Genomic DNA, 22,851 nt, shown 5'->3' with positions numbered 1-22,851 from the left:
GCCACCCCGATGGCCCAGCAATTGGTACGTGGCCTGGGGTGGAGCAGGTGCCTCATGGCCGCTGTCCACGGACTTGGGGACTAATCCTACGCGCCAGGCGGTGTCCCAGGCGCTTTGCGTGTCCGGGTGTCGTGATCAGGCGGACCACAGTGCCTGGCCCGGGGCTCCAGCCAGCACGAGCAGAGCTGGGACTGGGACCTGGCCCCACCTCGACCAAGCTGCCTGTCCGCCTCCCAGCAAAGGCACCAGACTCGGTCAGGAGGAACCCTCGTCACCTGGCGTGTTCTCAGGGCCTCGGTAGCTTCAGGGGCTCCAGCGGAGAGGACGCTTTCGCGGGTGTTGGCAAAGTCTGTCTTTCCCCCTGGGAACCAGAGTGTGGACATCCGCCCTTCCCCACCCTCCTCGCGACTCTGAGCCGCCCACACGCACCGCAGCCCTATGCGGTGACTCGGGACAAACGACCCCGTGCGGCTGAGTCCCCTGTGCCAGGTGTCCCCGGGCATCCCCACCACCGCGGAGCTCAGTGATGGGTTCAGACTCTGTCGCACTCGGCACTTGGGTGCTCGGCCCCCCACTCTCTCCGGGGCGCCTTGGGGCCGCAGCGGGGCTCGTCTTCTCGCGCTGCTCCGAGGCCAAGGAGGACTAGGGGCGCTCAGGGGAGCCGCGCGCAGCTGAGCATGGGGGCGGGAGGCGCACAGGCCCCCCGGGCGCGTTGCCCTGTGGTTTCGGGAAGAGCCGGGGCCTGGATCCTTACCCTGCTCTGTGGCATCTCTCAGTGGGGCATCGGACGACTCAGCAGGAACTTCACACCGGAAAGAGACGGGGCCCTGGGGTGCGGGCTGAGCTCTTCTTCCTTCTCCCCGCAGGTACTGAGGTCACAAAGACTGCCACTTTAAAAACACTTCTCTCAGGCCCCAGCGCACTGTCATTGAACCCCTTCGGCAAACCTAAGAGGTGAGTCTTGAGAATCCCGTTTCACAGTTGAGTAAACTGAGGCTGGGAGAGGCCAAGTCATGTTGCTGAGACATGGGACATAGTTGAGCGTGGTGGACCGGAGCCCGGATTTAGAGCCAGGCTGCCTGCATTTGAATTCTGGCCACATTTCAGTGCGTGAGCTCAGCCAGGCGACCTGACCGATCTGTGCCTCAGTTTCCCTCACCTGCAAAACGGGGATGATCCTCGATGATAGGGTCAATGTGGATTCAATAGATTGACAGAGCTGAGCCCTGAGAAGATGCCAGGCTCATAGCGCCACCCGCGCACCCCTGAGATGCCGCTCACTCTCACGTGTTTTCTCCCGCCGAATTTTCCATGCTCAGGTAGAGCATGCTTCTACCCATGGGCTCAGCGCACCGCACGCCAGTCATCTCTCAGCACTTTTCATGAATTTCCACATGCTCTCAACAGGTTTGTGACAGACTATGATTTACTTCCTTTTACAATCAAGGAAACTGAGGCCTGGAGGGTTTGGCACTCACAGCGAGAAGATGGTGACGCTGGAGCTTAGCCACAGGCGTCCCGGCCCCAGAGATGCCGTTCTAAATCATATGTTCCATTTCCTACAAACATATATAAGGGCATATTTTAAAAAGATTAAAACCACGCATATCCCTTAGCCTTCCGTCACCTAAGATTTCATGCGTACCCCTCCAGGTCAGTGCATCTTCGTCATAACAACTGCATAATATTTCACAGTACAGGGTGACCATGTCGACATCATATTTTCTTTTCTTGATGCTTTCCCCTCAAAGCTGTACAAAATATCATACACATAGAGGCCTACATGCTGAAACATTCATACATTATCAATACAGACTCTAGGTCAAAGATTATATATATTTAATAGATATTACTAGAATGTTTTCCCCAAAAAAGCTGTTAGCATTTCATTTTTCCACAAATAATGACCTGGAGCCCACACTCATCCGAGAGGTGGGTGCTATCACCTCCTAAATATAGAGGTATAAAGTAATATTGCTTTATATGTTTCATAGGCATTTTTTAAAGAACACTCAGGAGACTGTTTTTTATATTTCCTGTGCATTTGGATTTGCCATTTGAATTCGTCTTCTGCCAATTACCAGTATATCTCCATTGCTGATTTAAAAAATAAACTGCTGTTTATTATCTCGTTATCAATTTGCACAATGAAAAAAAGATTCCATAACTAAGGCTACTGTGTTGTTGCGTATGTACATTTTGAATATCAATTCTTTTAAAAAACATACATATGTGTGTGTGTGTGTATATATAGGGGAACTATGAAATACTAATATATGAATGAGAGCTATTGAATAACACACTGAATTCATGTGAATTGTGAGCTAAAAGTGGAGACTTCCGAGAAATTTCGCACTTGTGGCAAATTCACAGGCTTCCCAGGCCCTGGGGCTCTGTAGAGAATGTTCAATCATCTGCGGGTACTTGGGTACAGAAGTTTGAGAAGCATTCACGGTCACATGAGCTGCTTCGGGTACAAACAATGCCTCATTCCTCTCTGCATACTCACACTGATTCAGGGCCACCCACAGACAGCGTGACCACAGATTCTTTGGCCCACCTTCACATCATCCCATCCGCCCCTCCTCGTTGTAGAAAAAGAGGCCAAAATGGCATCCTTCACCTGGTGGAAAGAGGTCAGTTTGGGGAGAATGCAGACAGCTGTGGGTTTGAATTCTGACTCTGTCACTTATTAGCTGTGTGATCACCTCTCTGAGAATTTTATTTTGAATGAGTATACGGGGACCACCACAACCAGCCAGGCAGAAAGGTGAGGCAGGGGATGGTGTCAGCTCTAGTCCAGAAGTTTCATTTCACATTTAGAAACCAGGAGGGAGCAGAGGCCTCAGGAGGGAGCCCCGGGGCCTCTTGAATGAGCTGGGACTATGTCGAATTGTGGCTCTGGAACTCCCTGTGTCCACACTCTGGGAAGGCGGATGTGCTTGGAACAGCCTGCCTTCCCTAAAGACCTGGGGGCAACAGAGCCTTTTGTTCTAAAAAACCACCATATATATATGTGCATATATATATTCATACATATGTGTGTGTGTATATATATTCATATATATGCACATATATATATGGGAGCTCTGGCATTACACACTCAATTCACGTCCATTGTGAGCCAAAAGTGCAGACTTCCGAAAAAATTTCTCTCTTACGGCAACTGCACAGGCTTCCCAGGCCCTGGGGCTTGGTAGGGAATGTTCAATTGTCTGCGGGTAGTTGGGTACATATGTTTGACAAGCACTCAGGGTCCCATTGAGCATCTTGGGGTAGAAAATATGTCTAATTCCTCTCTGTATCCTCATGCAGACTTCAGGGACACCCACAGACAGTGTGCCCAGGGATGCTTTGGCCCACCCTTCCATCGTCCCATGTGCCCCTCCATTCGTGCCGAGGAAGAAGCGAAAATGGCATCCTTCACCTGGTAGAAAGAGGTTAGTTTGGGAAACTTAAGACACCTGTTGGTCTGTATCTGACTCTGTCACTTATTAGCTGTGTGATCACCTGTATGAGACTCAGTTTTTTGAATTTTGAATGAGTATACAGGAACCATCATGCCCAGGCAGAAAGGTGAAGGAGAGGGAGGTGTCTGCTCCAGTCCAGAAGTCTGATATCAAATTGAAAAAGCAGGAAGGAACAGAGGCTTCAGGAAGGAGCCCCTGGGCCTCTTAGATGAGAAGGGACCAAGTTGAATTGTGGCTCTGGAAGCTCCTGTGTCCACATTCTGATTCTGTCACTTATTAGCCGTGTGATCACCTCTCTGAGACTTAGTTTACTTAATTTTGAATGAGTAATCACGGACCACCATGACCATCCCAGGCAAAAAGGTGGAGTTGAGGACGTGTCTGCTCTAGTCCAGAAGTTTCATTTCAAATTGAGAAAGCAGGAAGGAGCAGAGGCCTCAGGAAGGAGCTCCAGGGCCTCTTGGATGAGCTGGGACTATGTCGAATTGTGGCTCTGGGACCCCCTGTGTCGACACTCTGGGAAGGCGGATGTGCTTGGAACGTCCTGCCTTCCCTAAAGACCTGGGGGCAACACAGTCTTTTGTTCTAAAAAACCACTATATATATATATGTGCATATATATGTTCATATATATGCACATATATATATGTGCGTCGGCCTCATCATTCTCGAGGAGTTGGATGAATTGGAGTGGTTGCGGTGCCATGCACAAAGGGACGCACAGGAAACTGGAAACACACAGCCAAAGCACACAGCCTAGTCTCAACAAACATTCCATTGCATTATAAATCAATGATTACCTAGACAAGAAAAATGAGGATTCAGAGAAATTAAGAAAATAAAAATGTAAATTGATATTATGAGTCATTTATCCAACTGATAATTATTGATGACTTATTATATGTAGGTTATTTTACAACTCTGAGATCCGTAGTTACATCCTAGCCCAACATCTCGAAGGAAGACAATGGAAGACACACACACACAACACACACACTTCCAGTCCAGAAAAGATGACATAGAGTCATTCTTTTCCTGCTCAATTATAAACTCTTGAAATGGCACTGGAGAACTATAAAAAGTTTAATAATAAAAAAAAAAAGTCCAGCTGGTTTGGGACCCCAAGAGGAGAGGCCCAGCACAGGACATCTTCCATGCCCCGACCGCCCAACAGAAGAAAGCTGCCCACACATATTTTCCAACTTCCAACCTAGCAATGGAAGGTAGTGGCGTTGGGCTCATTCCTCTCCCATACTGAACAGGAGTTCCCTCTGACAGCATCAGGAACAGGCGAGCGGGACCAGACTGGGAGCCCTGAACTAGCAGAGGCACTTTCCTTCCCTGCAGAGACTGAGACGCCCCTTTTCTGCCAAAAGGAACTGATGCTGGTTGGCATAAATAACAGGAGAGACCTGGCTATGGCTAGCAACCAGATACAAGAAGCCTCTTTATTCCCATGGGCCCAAGACCGTCCTTTGCCCAGAGACATTAAGCTGCCAAGGGACAATGACAGGGGCATCCTACCACACCTGTCTTTGCCAAGTCAGCCAGCACGCAGGCCTAGAGACCACACTTACAACCCCTTGGCCTGCACCAGCAGGGAACACGGAAGCCCCCAGGGACTGATAAACCAAGCCAACTAAAATTACACCATAAAGTTTCTAAGAATTAAACTGCCACTTAAACCACAGCCCACAATAGTAGGCTAGGACCTGCAGGCTAAACCTACACAGGGTGAATGCCTGCTAAATAAAAGATTTAAATGAGACCCAGAGTATCTGAACATAATTGACAAAATTCCAGGATGCAACTGAAAATCACCATCATACCAAGAACCAAGCAAATCACAGCTTGAATAAGAAAAGACCGTCAAATGACATCAACACCAAAACCAAGGAAAGGTAGGATTGTCTGACGAGGACTTTAAAGCAGACATTATAAATGCTTCAGTACAAATTCTCTTGAAATAAATGAAAAAATAGAAAATCTCAGCAAAGAAACAAGTTATTTATTTATTTTTTTTAAAAACCAACTAGAGGTTATAGAACTAAAAAATACTATAATAAATAAAAACTCACTAGATGGGCTCAACAGTAGAGTGAAGACGAGGAAGGATGGAAGCCACGAACCCAAAACAGCTACCTCATTCAGGAAAAAAAAAATCAATGCATACAGATCAACTCGTATTTCTACATGCTGTTTATACTGAAAGCAAAATTAGCATAACATATAAAGAAATAGGAGCAACTAAGTGCTTTTCTCAGTTTTCCTTCCCTATTAAGAATGACTGCTTCGCTGAAATCTAATCACCTTCTCCAGGCGTGGCTTCTCCCTCACTGATCCTGAGTCTTCTTTCTGTGTTAGGCCTTCCCAAGGCTTTTTGTGTCAGGTTAGTGTCCAAAGCCACGGTGTTTTCCTCGGTTCCACAGCCCCCTTCCTTTACCCAGTGATGCAGGCTGGTGGGCCTGAGAATGTGGCTGGTCTACCAGATGTTCCTTTTCAAATGGCTGCGCCACTCCACTCCTGTCTCCCCTGAGGCTTTTGTTATGTGGCCAGAGAGAAAAAGGAGGAGACTGCTTGGCAGCACAGTAACCTGCATTCCAGACATTTCTTCCCAGCTTTTCCTCCCTTGACCCAGCCTGACAGTGGCCCTCTTCTAAACTCTTTCTGTTTGAAGATGTTTTAGTTGGAAAACAGTGGGTCAGGGGCACCCTTCCTTCTCTCTGACTTTTTAAAACATAAACATAACGATGTTCTTAAGAGGAAACAGGTCACCAGCACTTTTGCATCTTGTTTTTGAAATGCCTTTAAAAGCTAACTATTGCTTAGTTTGCTTTAGCAAAACTTAACCTAACATTAAAAACTATATTTAAAAAAGCACAGAGTTTTTAATTAGGTTGATCATTGGTTTATAGGTGGAAGTATAAAATCTGTAAAAGTCTCTATTTTTTTCTTACTTTTAATTGATACATATTTATTTCTACTTTCTTTACAAGGTTGGCCTTAAACATTTATCTCTAAATTCTCTGAAAATAATTTTGATATATGATATAATTTGTTTTGATATGACAAAGGTTTAAAATCTTTGTTAGGTTTTTGGTTATAAAAGCAATATGTTCTTTTTGCAAAATATAGGACATAAAGAAGTTTACAAAGTAGAAAGGGAAGAATTCTCTTTTCCTCATCTCTCAAAACCCACAGCTGGAGAAAACAAATTTTAAGTTTTTTAAGTTGAGAAAATTTTAAGTACACACAATTATTTTTACTGTAACTTTTACATTCAAGATATTTTCCTATGCACTATGAATGCATATGATGTATATAAAAGTATATCTATGCACCATTAAAATACAAAATATGTATGCATATATAAAATATTTTAAACAATACAGGATTAGGCAACATTCACTTAATATTTCATGAATATCTTTTCTCGTCGTTATTTGAGATCTACCTCATATCACTCAACTGCAGAGTTTTCCATTTTCTGGATTTACCAAGATTTAAGCAGTCACCTCAGAATGTACTCTTATATTGTTAATAATGTGGGATTGTTACAAATAATGTTATAATTACTATCCTTATACATATATTCTTATTCATTTGTACAAATATTTCTTTTAGAAAAATTACTAAGTACAGAATTGTTAGTCAAAGGGTATATGTATTTTAAATATTGATAGATATGCCAAAATTGCCCTCCAAAAAGATGACTTCGATATATACTACCAGCAACTATGTATGAGAATACCTGAAAAGTAAAGATTTAAAACTGAGTCCATAAAATAGTTTCTCTACAAAAAGATACCGAAAACTAACTTCCTATAAAGAATTCAGGATCTATTTAGGGAAAGGATACATATGCATAAAACAACTAGAGTCTATTATAAAGCTACTTATAAAAAATACAAAATGATATGGTATAAATAAAGATAAATAGCATGATTTAAAACGCTACAGTAAAAATATATTTGAGCAAATGTGAATTTCTTTTAAAACTAACATGGGTACTATAGATCTTTTTGCCAAAAAGATGCTATAAAAGTAAATTTTATGAGTAAAAAAGGACAGGAGAGGCTGCTGTTGTAGATTTTAAAAGACTGAACACTAACCAGCAATTTCAATTCATAAAACTTGTTGACCGTGGTTTACAAAAAGGGGTATAAAAAGACATTCTGGGTGTTTTGCATGGCAACCAAAGCAATCTGAATATGGACTAGATATTAGATTATCAAATGGCACTCCTGTTACTTGCCTTAGGCATGACATTAGTATGTTGGAAGAATGTCCTTAATTTTCAAGAGACACATATTGAAGAATTATGGTCACCACCTCTGAAACTTACTTTCAAATGGTCGAGTGTGGTAAAATTCATCAATTTTTTAATCTAGAAAAAGGGTATATGAGTGTTCATTGTCCTATCGTTTCAACTTTTCTGTGGGATTGAAAATTTTTTAAATAGAAATTTGGAGAAGGGAATAAAACAATAAAGCTGTGGGTCTTGTGTTGACAATTTTATTTCATAATGTTAGATTCTCTGAGTTGAAAGAAATCCACATTGATTTAGGTCTCTAAGTTTATTATTTTTTTAAATATCATTTCTATGTACTCAATATTAGGCCAGTTAGGTTTATAAGACAAAAAAAAAATTTTTTTTTCTTGGCCATTGTCTATGCCTTACAAATGCATGGCATTTATGCCAAAAGGGGTTGACTTAAGAATGCAAGGAACACAAGAGAAGCCTTTTCACTGCTGGAAAGACACCCAAGGCTTATCCTCAACCAGGGTGGACCACTGGGGCTGTCATCATAAACAGAAGCAGCACACTGTGATTTTTCACAACTACTATAAATGTCTTGCCTAACACCAAGGGAGTGGTAAAAGCAGAGGGTGATCTAGCTCATTAGTACTTAGGCCAAAGGTATTAACTTGTCCAGACTATTTTAAATGCTCATTTATTAGTGAATATGATGAGCTAATAGTTGTATCCAACCCTAGCTGAGTCAACCTTTTTGGCTTTTCACACACTTACTCAGGGAAATACAGTAGAAAGGTGACTCTTACAATAATACTCATGAGCAATTTGTCACAAAATTAATAGCATTCTGTCATTAACTGGGATTCAGAGAAAAAGATTATATACACACAAAATACACATATAAAGTTATGTATACATACACATTATATATGTAGACATATATATATATACATCTATATTATATTTTGCTTTTGCTAGCTTTTTGTGACAATTTTGATTGTTTTTTAATTTTTAATTTTATTTTTAGGTAACTAGTCCTTTTTTAATAAGAAAAGAGTCAGAAATATTTATACTGTTTAATTATGACATTTTGCATAGCAGCTATTTTTTAATTCAGAAAAATTTCAATTAGCTTCTTCTACTTAACCATCACTGTAGTTTGAAGAAGTAACAAAAGCTTTATTTCTAGACTTATCTACAGCTAAGAACATGGAGGGCTAAGAAGAAAAATTATTTGCCAAACAAAACTCTAGCAGAAGCCTAAACATCCAAAACAAACTTTAAAACTCAGATAATATTTTTCTACATCATAGGAAATGAACAAATGTGTAGACAAAGGCAAAAAAAAGTAACTGAATTACATTTTCTTAGTTCTCATATGTATCTATTACCATATGGATACTAGACTTTATTATATGTATTTTTTTCATCTTAATTCTCCTTAGTATTTTTTGAATTAAATTATACACAAATAACTCATGGAACATTTTTCTTGGGTCCTGCATTGTGTTATTTTTGGAGAACTCTCTGCTATGAGCCTGTTTTACAGAAAGTGGAAGATGTAATTATAACTAAAACATATTCTGGTTTAATATCTAAGCTTTACAGAGGTATGAGTTGCATCATTAAGTCCTCTCTTCAAAACTGGTCTCGCAAGTAGAAAGAGTAGCGTCTGAGTCATGAGCAGCATGAGGCAAGGCCTTCTTCTGTAACTGTACCTTCCATTCGGTATCTCTTTCAAAGCCTATGGCTTGATATTAGAGTGAGTTCTCACCAGGTGCTTTCAGAGTGAGTGCTCATCTTGTTTAAAGCTCCACACAGACTCTCCATGGATATAAATATAGATATAGATATAGATATAGATATAGATATAGATATAGATATAGATATAAATATAGATATAGATATAGATATAATTTCATCTACAAAAACAGTTAAAACTTTAGCTATTGAAAGACAGCCTTCCAGAATCATAGTTTTCAAAATGGATTTAAACCTGAAAGTAACTTTGACCCCTCCATTCTCAAATAATAAAATGATAATAATGAGAGTACCTGATCATCTAGAAAAACAAATGAAATCCCCCCAAACTCCTTCAATCTATATATATCACACATCACATCTGATATGCTGATGTGCTGTATATAATTTATTCATTCATTCGCTATTGATTCATTCAATAAATGTTTATTTTCCGTCTATGATGAGTTCTATTCGAGACGGTAGGGGGAGGGCAGTAAAAAAAACTGACACGGCTTCTGCTCTTATGGAGTCTATATTCCAGGGGTGGTGGGAAAGATTGATGATAATGCAATGAAGAAAACTAAGACAGAAAGATGTTACAGAGAGTGAGCGGGCTTAGTTAGATGTAAACAGGAAAGGCCTTCAAGCTAACACCTAGAGTGATGAGAAGGAGGCCCCATGCAAGGATCCAAGGACAAACATCCAAGAGAGAGAAAATCTGAGAGCAAGGGCTCAGAGGTAAAAACAATCTCAGTGTGTTGATGGACAAAGGCTACGGCATGGGAGCAAGAACGAGAATGAGCGACAGGAGGTAAGGTTGGAGAAGTACACTGTAGCCATAGGAAGAAATTTTGGTTTGATTCTATGTGCAGTGGAATGCCACTGGAGGATTTTACGCTGAAGAATGGACTATCAAAGGCAAAATAGAGGCAGGGGACAAGTTAGGAGGCTTCAGAGTACAGCTTGGACCGAGCTTTTATAACATAAATGATGTGTTTTGATTGTCTGTAATACGTATAAAAGACCACTGTGTTGTCAGCACAATGGCTGAAGTAACTGGGAGAATCAAGGGAAAATAGGAAGAGTACAGAGAGAAGATGAGGGAGGAAATGGGGAAAGATCTGAATCTATGAATGGACAGTGTATAACGAGCAGAGATCAAGGACCCTAAATAGGACTGGGACATGAGCCCGGGACATCTTGTTGTAGAAAAGTAAGGAAGTGCTAGAAAGTAAAATAGTACTCAGAACTAATGAGAAGATGTCAAAAGACTGTCAGAGTCAGCATGAAGGGACAACAACTGGCAATATTCTAGACAGTGCATTTACCAGAATGAACACTGACTGAGATGGATATTACACATTGAAGAAAAAAATCCATGAAGTTGATATTGACAATGATAAAATTTTTTTAGAAAGTCCAATAGAGGAGGAATTACTCTTTACTGGAAAGTTATTAGTTAGAAAAAAAATGCCAACTAATAAATACAAAAGCATGACAAAAATAGAAAATCCCCAATTTTACAGTTACTACGGTAATAACTGATTCAGCAAGAAACCAAAAATAGGTGCCAAACCTAATGGGTAAAAGAGTATTTGGGAAAAATCTTTACACAGTCACAAGATTTTACCCAAATAGTAATTATATATATGAAAGGGAAAGGATGCTTTTGGTATAGTGAAGTCTGGCAAAAAGTACCTTAACCAAATGCTCAAAATCAACCTTACCAATGGTGGGACAAACTGATATTGTGAGCCCAGGATGTGATTCGCTAAGAAGGACCCACTTAACCTATATAATATTCCTTTCAAAAACCTGCATCTAATCATGAAGAAGCAATCCAACGAATCTAAATGGAGGGGACAATCTGTAAAAATCACTGGACTGGCCAAAAAAAAGGCAACATTATGAAAAAAAAAAAAAGAGATCGGAAACTGTCCTAGATTAGGGATTAAAGAAGTACAACGCAATTAGTAATCTTTTATTGGATTCTGGGTTTAAAAAAATAAAGCTATAAAGGGTACTATTCTGATAATTACAGAAATGTGACAATGGGTCTTACAAAGGATAAGAGAATATCTTCATTCTTAGGAGATATAATCCATATCGACAACGTGTTGAACAATTATGATGTCTGCAAATAGCTCAAAGACAGAGAAATAAAGAAGCACAAGATTAAAAGTTAGTGAGTCTAGATGAAGACTCTGTAAGACGCTCCTTATCCTCATCTTGCAAATTTTCTGTAGAGTTGAAATCTTTCCAAACCGAGAGGTGGTGAAAAGAAAACAACACAGCCTCTGCCCCCAGAAATGACGAAGGGCTCTCCCCATCCATCCACTGTGTGGGACAGCGCTGGGAAAAGGAGCTTAGTTTGGGTTTAAAGGCATAAAGCCAAACTTCCTAGGCTCATATTTCAGCTTTTTAACATATTAACTGTGTGGCCTTGCACAAGTTACTTAACTTCCTTGAACTTCCGTTTCCTAACTATAAATAGAATAAAAATAGCACCAACCACATAAAGTTTTTGTGGGGAGTAAAATATTTAGATCCAGGCTGGCAAATAGTAAGCATTTGAATGAATGGAAGCCGTTTGTATTTCACTTCAGTAGTTACCAAAGTCAAGATCGAATACCCTCAAAATACCAGTGAGAGAACACATCTTCTAAAATGTAACGATTGTGGATCTCACCCATAATCAAAATTACCGTCTGAGAATATTTTTATTAGTTCTTACTCCCTGGTACTCTCAGAAATTCATTTTAGTGTTTTGTGGCTTTAAAAAATGAATAATCTTAATAATACCTGCCTTGTAGGATTATTGTTATAATTGGAAGTTCAAAAATACAAAGATTATTTAGAGTAATCAAAAAAAAAGTTAAATTATTGTTGTTATTGTCGTTACCTGCAGTACACAAGACTGAAATTTATTCAGCAGTGTACTTTGAACTTAAAATAGTTCAAATTTTAATATTTAAATTGTAAGTTAACCCTTAAATATCCAGAATGAAGACTGTATGCAATTATTCATTTGCCAAGATCTGTATAGCTAAAGTATAGTATATTTTAACTCTTGGTTATACTTTTAAAAGTATTTCCTTCAAGACTTGTCTTTCTGTTAATACCCAAGTGGGGAACTAAAATAAAACCCAGTAACAAGCAAATGTATACAGCTAACAAAGTATATGTCATCCTCTTCCCAACATGACTCTGGGACCTGGAGGGCTACGCTCTTATACTAAAGGTGAATTGGAAGTATGTTCTCGGCTCCAAAGAACTGCAAGAAAAATCAGTTCTCTCATAAGTGGCACTAAAAAAAGAAGAAGAAAAAAAATGATGCTAAGAACTTGGATCCACAATTCAGTCCTCATTGTGGGTTTGCACCTGAAATCACATAACGTGTGGTGTAAAAATCTCAAGCCAAGAATTCAGCGTAGTGTAATGCCTTACTGATAATGTACCCCAGATTTCTGGAAGAGGCAAATAAAAATACACTCTGCAAAAATTCAACTTCCGACCAACCGTATAAGAATTCCCACAAACAAAATTCAAAAAAAAAAAGAAAGCCCACAGTCAAAAATAACAAAGTACAGAAGGAAAAAGTCATCAAGAATGAAGATCAGTGAAACAATATGGTTTGTAAAATAGTCCTATAATAAATTCAGATTGTGTAGCTGTCCCTGATGGCTTTGCAATGTGTCGAGTTGGCTAGGCTGAAGAGCTTTTCCCAGAATTCCTTTTCTTGAATCTTTCCTGTATGGTAGGCTAAAAGGGAGGTCCCTACGATTGTGAAGGCAGGAGGGATGTAGCAGCCACGCTGTAGTGCATACATGATGCTGACTCACCTTGATGTGAAGCATAAACTGGGCCTGCAGTACTCCACCTTCCCCTCCAGCCTTTAGCTTTTCTGACTCCAGGGCAAAGCACGTGTATATAGTTCTATGACAAAGGACCGCAGTTTCTGAAGCATGCCCTTGCTACCAGCGACTAAGGCAATAAGAATGGACATGTGTTTCAGTTCACTTCCATGGGATCCCAGTCTGCTTATAATCTTCTGTTTCTGCCCTGTAGCCTTAAAGCTCAAATTCAGAAGCAAAGACAGCAGCCTCACAGAGACTTCTTAACAAGCTCCCCAAATTACATAAGCCAATTCCCTGTAACAAATCTGCATGTGTGTTTGTGTGGTTGTGTATATATTTCTGAGCAAGGGATTTATGTTTGTTGTTTGAATCTTGACTCATGTATTATCAGACACAAATGATAAAATATGTTTAATATGTTTAAAGAAATATGAAGGTGTTCCGCTTATGCTTAGGATATAAAAAAGCTGCTGGAGAAGGTTGCTCCCATTCTAACAACAAGAAAAAACTGCGTGATCGATATAATTCTAACTTTTCTTAAATTCATCAGTGAGGTGAAATCACAAGACAATCAAGTAAACTGAATTCCAAAGAGAAGCAGAACAGCTTTGCCTTTGAGAGGGCATAAGAAGAGATGACTGCCATAAAGGTGGATAAGAAATTAGCTAAGATGACTTAACACATTTTTAAAGACTGAATACAAGTTAGTGTATCAGTTTAGAATAACTAGGAGCCCCCAACGCAAAGGGAATCTGTACTCACCTGCAAGTTATTTTCAACAGGCTTCTGCTAGGAAGACTAAGCACAGGGCAGAAGACTCAGTCCCTGTTGATGAAACAGGTATGCCATGGTAATTGACTGATGCTGGAGAAAAAGGCAAGAAACACTACCTGCTTCTCTTGACCCTTCTTTCATATGAAGCAAAAGCTTTGTACCCCTTGGATATAGGCAGCAGTATCCAAGTGGATCCTTGTGTAAAGATCCACTGCTTGAAGGAACAGTAGAAATAAAAGCCCTCCGTTCCTGGGGAAAGTAGATTCCTTGAATAATAAAAATTATTATTCCACTGGAGGAGGGGTGAGACCATAACAATGCAATGTGGAGTTTGGCTACCATGGGGAAATATGGGCGGAAATGCTGAGAAAGTTCCACCCTCCAGGTTCCAGGGTCATGGGCTGGCCTAAGACTGCGCTGGACCAGGATAAGTCACGACCACTTTTGTCCCCAGCACCATCACCAGCAGCCTACGAATGGCAATAGTCAGCATAGTCTATCACTGAAGAGAAGAGAAAAAGGAAACAGATAAGAAATTACAGCAGACTTCTCATCAAGAACTACACAAAACCAGAGAACATCCGTAAGGTACTAAAAGAAAAACACCTGTCAACCTAGAATTATGTTTTCAAGGAAAATATATTTCAAAAATGAAAAAAAAAAATGGACACGCCTTACAGACAAATCAAAGCTGAGTTAATTCATTGCCAGCAGACCTAAACTATATGAAATGTTAGAGAACATTCTTCAGAAAGAAGATATATGATAGTAGGTGATAATTTTTTGAACCTACCCAAGTCAATCAAAAGCATGAAAAAACGTTTAAAAGGTAAATATAAAGAGATACTTAATCTTATTTGAAGCTCTTTTTTAAAAAAAAAAATTGACTACAATGTATTGTGGGTTTTATATAAAAAATGTAGAAGTAAAACATATGATCAAAATAGTACAACAAGTGGGAGGAAAGAATTTGAAGTGTAAGATCCTTATGCTATATAGGAAGTAAAATATTATTAATTGAAGATAGACTGTGATAAGTTAAAGATGAATATTGTAAATCCTGGAGCAACCACTAAAAAAAAAAAAGTTAATGCAACTAATCAAGCAAATAGTGGTAATAAAATGAAATCAGAATTATGTGACTCAATCCAAAAGAAGGTGATAAAAGAGGAGGAGAAGGAACAAAGAACAGATGGAAAAACAACCAGCAAGATGTTAGATTTTACTTTAATCGCATCAATAATTACATTAATTATAAAAAATCAAATAACACAAATAGAAGTCAGAGACTGACAGATTGAATAAGCAGCAAGATCCAACTGTAGGCTGTCTATTTCCTTCAAATAAAAAGAAATGTAAGACAACTATGAAAATGTTTTCACGGAAAAAGAAACTCTTTTAAAGGAACAAGCATATTTGAAAATGAATCAAATAGACCTACAAATTAAAAATGTGTTTAAAAAACAAAATGGATAGATTTTAACACATATATAATCAAAAAGAGAAAAACATTCAAGTTTGAGGAACCACCTAAAAGGATCAAAGGGTATAGATCTGAGCCACAGAAAAAGTTACACAAATATTTATTGAGTGACTCCTGTATGTTAGGCAAGTTAACACGTATATCTTATCTTCACAATGACCTGTAAGATAGATAATTTCCTTATTTTACAGAAAAGAAAGCTGGAGATTCAAAAAGGAATAGCTCACAGGATTACATAGCTGACAAATGTCAATGCCTATATTCAGGATTAAATGTTTTGACTGAAAAACACATGTCTTTTGCAGTTTGCTATGCCCTCTCTCCTTGGACCATAGCCTGTGATTGACAAAATTCAGAGAGAATTTACTTTTCTTCACTAACTTTCTGGCCGTCTTCTTTCTTCCATAACAAACAATGGCTTGAAACCTGCACACGACAACTAAAATGTAGGTACTTCACGTAGCTTATGATGCTTGCAGCTTTCCTTCATCCTTTAATTCAAGGCCAACTTTCTTTAGAGGAGGCTCATAGTTTTATTTAGTTTGCTGAAAAAAGAAGTGAGTACCTATGGTGTATCAGCACAAACTTTGAAAAATGATTTACATGGAGCTTTAAATATTTGGGATCTTTTTGATATTTTTTTCTTTTCTATTTTTTTTTTCCTAGAAAATCTTTTCCATCTTGAAAAATGTTAGTAAAATCCAGGTGCCTTAATCAAGTCATCCCTGAAGTCAGTATCATGTAGCATCCTTACAAAGTTTGGTAGAATAAAGGAATGAATAAAGTCCTTAACTGAAGAATCGTGGAGTTGGAGATAGTACAGGCCATCTCAAAGTGAGCAATACCAAAGGAATGTCCTCAATCTGAATCACTGGAATCCTGAAACTAGATGCAAAATTTCACATTTTTGTTTGTGCAGTTTTCTGGAGGGAGAGTCTAATAGCTTTCATAGGATTCCTAAAAGATTCTCTATTCTAGTAACGATAAGAAACTTCTACTCGATATCAGTTCTCGATGTGTGGTCTGTGAACCAGCAGCAGCAGCAGCAGCACCACCAGTACCTGGGATCTTGTTAAAACTGCAAGTACTTAAACCTCGCCTGGACCTTCTGAACTGGAGGGTAGGGTCCTGTGTTGTGTGTTTTAATGAGCCCTCCAGGTAATTCTGATGCACCCTAAGGACTGAGAACACAGCTCTATACTTCCCCTTGGATTTGCCTCAGAAAGCCACTAGTTCTCATCTGGCGGGAGAAGGCCTCCCCTCATCTCTTCAGAGAATTCCCTTTTTCTTGGTCATGTTTAAGCTCATCTCTAATTCTACTGAATGCAGGAAGCTCGCCACGCCTGGAGGAACTAAATTCAGTTTCTCCCATCATCTGGAAAAAAAACCACTTCCCCCAACTCCCACCCTATCCCAGCACAGGATGTTCACATTGTTTCTTAAAAGAAAAATAAATAAGTACAGAAAACCAGAATCAAAACTTCAGACCAACCATAAAAAGCATTTGGTGTGTATTTGGATGATACATGAATAAACATGTGATATGTTTATCTGACTGTTTCAGAGCTTAAACTTCTGGACCAAAAGAACTATAATCTATATACACCATTGGGCAACAGGAGCAAATACATTTTTAAACTTCGAATAATAGTATAACTATCCCCAAATCATGACTCTGCTTGATTATCTGCTATAAAATCACAGAGTTAGATTTAATTAGTGTTAATGTAATTACTTGCATTTAAAATTGTTCATCAGAGGTTATGTCCCCATGGTGCTCTGGCTACTGCATGGAACATATGAAAGCTCTGACCTCTATTCCCATGGTCACTCCCATGTGGCATTCTGTGCTTCTGGCTTAGCTTTCCCTGGGAAGAAAAACTGAAAACGTTCCTGGTACTGAGCCATGCTCTCATCTGGGATAAAGATTAAGAATGAGGGAGGGAGCTTTTGTTCAGATTATAAAAGCCAGATGCTGCCACATTAATAGCCCTACACATCCCAAGGGTGTGTACTTCAAACATTTGGTTTTCAAACCCACCTCTCTAGAGAAGGTGCTGGTAACTGTCAGGTGTCACAGAGTGGCTCACTACGTTCATGAACACTCACTCCAAGATTGCCACTTGATAGAATAGGGGGAAATCCCTAGACCATCCTGTGCTTTATCAGCTTTCATGAAGTGCAATGTTCCCCAGACTGGAGGCTTCCATACTCCAGGGAATCGTGAGAACTGTTAAAGAGGTCACCACGTCGGCTTGAAGCCAAACGACAGAAACCACTATCAATGAGAGGCATTTCAGCCTAAGAGTCAGTATTGATTTATAGGAAACCACTCCGTTATTATAAATGAAAGAGCTCTGTGACCATTTTCCTTTCAAAATTTGAGGAAGTGTAAATGGGTCAAAGCTAATGTGCAGAAAGTAGCAAAAAAAAAAAAAGTGAGCAATAACAGATTAAAGAAAAGAATAGTCAAAGAAGAAAACATGGAAAGAAAGAGTAAGCCATGAAGAGGGGAAACCAGCGCCACAGAACCAACTCAGTTGCTGAGTCAATGTTTTTCATTCCAGTAGTAATTTTAGGCACAGCCTCCAAAGTAGAAATGGTTATGAAGGAGTTTACTAATTAAGATCTATTGGATCAATATTACTGATTTTCCTTTTGCCTTAAGCTCCAATATGGCTTGGCCAACACTGTTATTGATCCCGTCTTTATTTAAAATTTTGAAACTTTGGAATTTAATTTTTTTTAAATTTCATTAAGATATCATTTGTCTTGATTACTGAGGTTTTGGGCACCCCTTAAATTTTGCACCCACCCTTAACGTTCATTGCTGCATTATTGACAGTGACCAAGACATGGAAACAACCAAAGTGTCCTTCGATAGATGTGGTGCATATATATATATATTACTCAGCCATAAGAAAAGATGAAATACTGCCATTTGCAAAAACGTGGATCGATCTTGAGGTTTTTGTGCTAAGCAAAATAAGGCAGACAGAAGAAGTTGAGAAACATATGATTTCACTCATATGTAGGATATAAAACTGAAAGCAACAACAAAACAAGACAAAACAAAAACTCACCGACACAGACAGTTCGGTGGCTACCAGAGGGAAAGTGAGCGGAGGTAGAAAGGACAAATGGTGTCAAATACACGGTAATGGAAGGAGATCTGACTTTGGGTGGTGAGCACTCAATGCACTGTACAGATGATGTATTATAGAATTGTACACTTGAAACTTATATAATTTTATTAACCGATGCAATCTCAATACATTTAATTAAAAATTTTAATTAATAAATTAAATTATTTTTCAAAATTAATAAGGCAAGTATCTCACTTGCCTCACCCTCGTCCTGGCCCCATATATCATACTGTTCTTCAAAATTTGATTTGGTACTGTCAGATTAAAATGTGGAAAAACAGAGGTATTTCTTTCAAATGAAAAGTCTAAGTGTCTGAGTTCAGCCGAACATAGATTTTGAGGCCGCCAGTTCTCCTGGGAAGCTGTTTTCACAAATTATGAGGTTGAAAAAAATGTTTGTACCTTTAGCAACTGGTTATGAAAACTTATTCTGAATAAAGTTTCTTCCAAGTGCTCATTTACATGATCTACCAAGGGCAAACAAACAATATTCTTATGTTTATATCTTGCTCTGTCACAGACATAAGGCCCTAAAGTGAAACCAAGTCTGATGAGAAGGGCAGACCAGGAGCACAGTGACTTCCAGGCTTAAATTGCAATTTGAACCTGACAAGCTTCTCCCTAAAGCAATATAAGAAGTTTCAGGAAAAATATGCTTTGATTGTTATATTGCCTGTTCCTGTGGGAAAGGATATATAGATTGCGGTTTGTACGTATTACGTCTGGATTTGGAGACGCCAGCAGGAGACTACAGAAAAGCATTTGGATGAAGAAAATCCTTGGGAAAGAAAACTAAAGTGACCAACTTGAGAAAATTTGATTTTATGTTACCTTTCAAAGAAACGTACACTGTCGCAAATGCGGGTGACTAAAATTTGGTACACTTTGTTAACCATGCATTTTCTATCATCTTAGTACCATCTGTTAAAGGGAGAGCAGACACAGTCATAGGCATTTTACTTACGGCGTCTTTTTTAATACTCGTAATAACCATGATTGGGAGACTTTCCTACCCCCATTTTCTATTCGAGGAAACCGAAACTTAGAAAAGAGATTTGCCCCCAGCCAAATCGAGCAGTACACTAGCCATGGTGGGGTTAGATATTTAACCCACGTCTATCTAATTCCAAAATCACGATACTTTTCCTCTAAACTAGACTACTGACCACGTGCCAAGTCTGCTGTAGCCACCTCATGGTCCGCAAACTAAGTACAGTTTTTACATCTTTAAATGGTTGGGAAAAATCAAAAGAATGCTATTTTGTGACACATGAAAATTACATGAAATTTAAATTTCAGTGTTCACAAATAAAGTTTTATTGAAACACAGACAATATTTTGTCTTTATTATCTATGCTGCATTCAGACTACAAAAGCAGAATTGAGTAGTTGCTATAGAGACCACATTTACTATCGGGCCCTTGATGATACCGTTTGCTGACTTCTGCTCTCTACCATCTAACATTCCAATTTGGTAGCAGCAATATTTTTTAATGTCATTAAAAAAAAAAATCCGAGCATTAGCACACTTTCCTTCCTCACTGTAGATATAATACTCCCAAACCGCATCTCTTTGCTCTTCTCGTGCAAGAGTTAACTCTCCCTGCTTGCACCTCCAGCCTGCAAGGGAAGTCTCGTTTCTTTCTTAATGTTCTACCAATCAGATCAAAACTACTTTCTTCTTTAATTAAATTACAGTCTACATGGAAGAGAGAAATCTAATCGAGCACACAGATGTGACTGCTGGTTTCTTGATAAATTATAAATTTCTGCCTAACCCATGACTGAATCATATGAAGCCAAGAGAGATCATACTTAAGTCACAGCAAAAGAATGTTTTTTCAAGCTATGTAATTCTATGAATAAAGAATAACAAAATTATAGCAAGGTAAACACCACTATACCACAATGCAAACAAAATGAAGAAGCTATTGCGAAATTCTCTGTTTAAATGTCTAGTTTATAACGTCTACTTCCAATGGATTTCTGCTGCCTGTATTTCCTCTGACAGTCACTCTGCTGACCTGGCATCCCAGACAACATTGTGCAAAATGTTCTGGGAATCCAACAGGCAGTCTTCAGCACCCGAGGTCTAGCCCCCAAGCATGATTCATAATGCTAATGTCATCACCCTGAGCCAACTGCCTTCCCATAATCCCCTTCAAACAATGGAGGGAAGAAAACTGGAGAAATGTCTATCCCAGGGACCTCAAAGGGAAGACTGAGAGCAACAACAACAGTGGGTAACCTGTTTCTCCAGTTCTTGCTTCCAACTCTCAGAGCAACCTCCCTGGATCTTCCTTCAGTGCCCTCCAGCTCACGATACTGTGCATGACTCTTGTCATCCATTAAAAGAATACATGGAATGAATATGACATATTATTATATTTCAGGGCTGTTGGAGTGCTCTTCTCTGGATAATGAGGTAGAGGTTTCTATGCTAAAATTAATTGTTTTAGGTACAAATTCTATTTCTTTGCCTGATCTTCAGCGTTTTAATTTTTTTCCCCTAATCTTCCGCCTTAGTTTAAATCATCTTTTCATAGGGAAAATATGCCTAGGAACCTAAGCTCACAACCAGCTTTCCATGAAAATAAACTCCCCTGCTCCACTCCCCTGGCCTCCTGTTTTCTGACACGTTTGGTATTTTCTAGAGTCTGCCAAAGTCAAAGTACTTCCAAAAATGCCTCATGCACCAATCTGCTTTTCAGACCAGCTCGATATGATGCAGTTGAATTTTGACAGGCGAGCAGAAAGCGAAGGACTTGAGTCAGAAGCAGGCTTAGTTTAAAATTGTCTTGTCTGTGGGGTTGTTTTCTTTTTTCCTAGATGGTTCCAGAAAAAATAAATATAATTTTTGCGTCTACTTTGGAAGTTGTTTTTTCCTCTTCTTTGTCATTCTCTGTGTGACTCCCAAGGGGCCACTGGAGAGAAGTTTCCAGGAGCAAAAGGAAGAGAAAAGCCCGTGAAAGGTTCAGTTTGTTCTTACTAACTTCTCACTTGCGGGATCATGGTTAAAGGCTCACCCGGTTCCTTGACCTCAGGAAAATGAGTATCCTCTAGTCCAGAACCCAGACCAGTCTGAAAAGTTTTCTTTAAGAATCTTGATAACTATCCCAGAAATGACTTAGAGAACTAGGTGGTGCAGGGCCAAACCTTTAAAATTTAAAGTCCTTTAGGAAGGAAAACAATCTTTTTGAAAAAGACGAACACTAATGAGAGCAAAGATAACCCTTTAAAATGTGGGAAGGAGCTGAGTCAGACCCTGTTAGCAAGCTCCGCCGAGGCCTGGGGACTTGTAGTAACATGATTTAAAAAAAAAAAAAAAAAGGAAACAGCAATTTTTATCCAAGTATCTGAAACTATTCTAAAAAGTAAAATCTCCTAACATTCCACTGGTGACATAGGTTCAAGAATTCATCATTGTTTCCCTAAATCAGAATTCTCAACCTTAGCGTTATTGACACTTTCAGTTGGATAATTCTTTGCTGTGGGGGCCTGTACTGTGCAGTGTAAGATATTTAGCAGCATCTCTGACCTCTACCCACCGGTAGCATCACCTTACCTCCTCCTGGTTGTGACAACCAAAAATGTCTCCAGATATTGCCATGTGTCCTTTGGGGCGCAAAATGTCCCTCGGTTGCAAATCACTGTTCTTAATGAACAACAGGCACAGAGCAGTCAATAAACTTACTCAATGATGCCCAGCCAAAAAGCATTCGCTAAACTAGAAGAAGGAAATGGTGGCTCCTGAGTCCCAAGCCTGACGCTTACTGCCTTTGCTCCCTACCTCAATAGAAACTCATCCAAGTCCCTAATGTACTCCCCTGAGTCCCTAATGTTTTCCCCTGGGTCTCTAATTTATTCCTCCGGTTGGTTATTTCTGAAGATACATCCACTAAGACTTAGCTGTCAGTATAAATTTTTGCTCACACTGTACTGAATGTTTGGCTGTGTGGAGTCTGTCTGATTCGTGTTATTCTCCTGGGAGTCACTAAGTGGATTCTAACTCCACTCTCAAAGAGGGTAAGTCCATATAGCATGAAATGGACCTGAGGCAACTCTGTAATTGTACATGCAGAATCATTTGTAGCTTGAAGACTTTGCTAGGAGCAGAGCT

The 22,851-nt window shown here is 39.4% G+C and overlaps 1 long non-coding RNA gene across 1 annotated transcript; it reads left to right on the top strand.

The window, feature by feature from the left end:
* Positions 1-613: 613 nt before the first annotated feature.
* LOC120613340 (uncharacterized) lies at positions 614-21,533 on the top strand. The gene is made up of 3 exons (XR_005655672.1): positions 614-954; positions 3,316-3,440; positions 19,252-21,533. It is a non-coding gene; the product is annotated as an uncharacterized LOC120613340 (long non-coding RNA).
* Positions 21,534-22,851: the final 1,318 nt, after the last annotated feature.

The sequence above is a fragment of the Pteropus medius genome, unplaced genomic scaffold (genome assembly GCF_902729225.1).
Source record: "Pteropus medius unplaced genomic scaffold, Ma_sr-lr_union100, whole genome shotgun sequence".
Taxonomy (NCBI): Eukaryota; Metazoa; Chordata; class Mammalia; order Chiroptera; family Pteropodidae; genus Pteropus; species Pteropus medius.
This window is presented reverse-complemented; position numbering and strand designations above follow the sequence as displayed.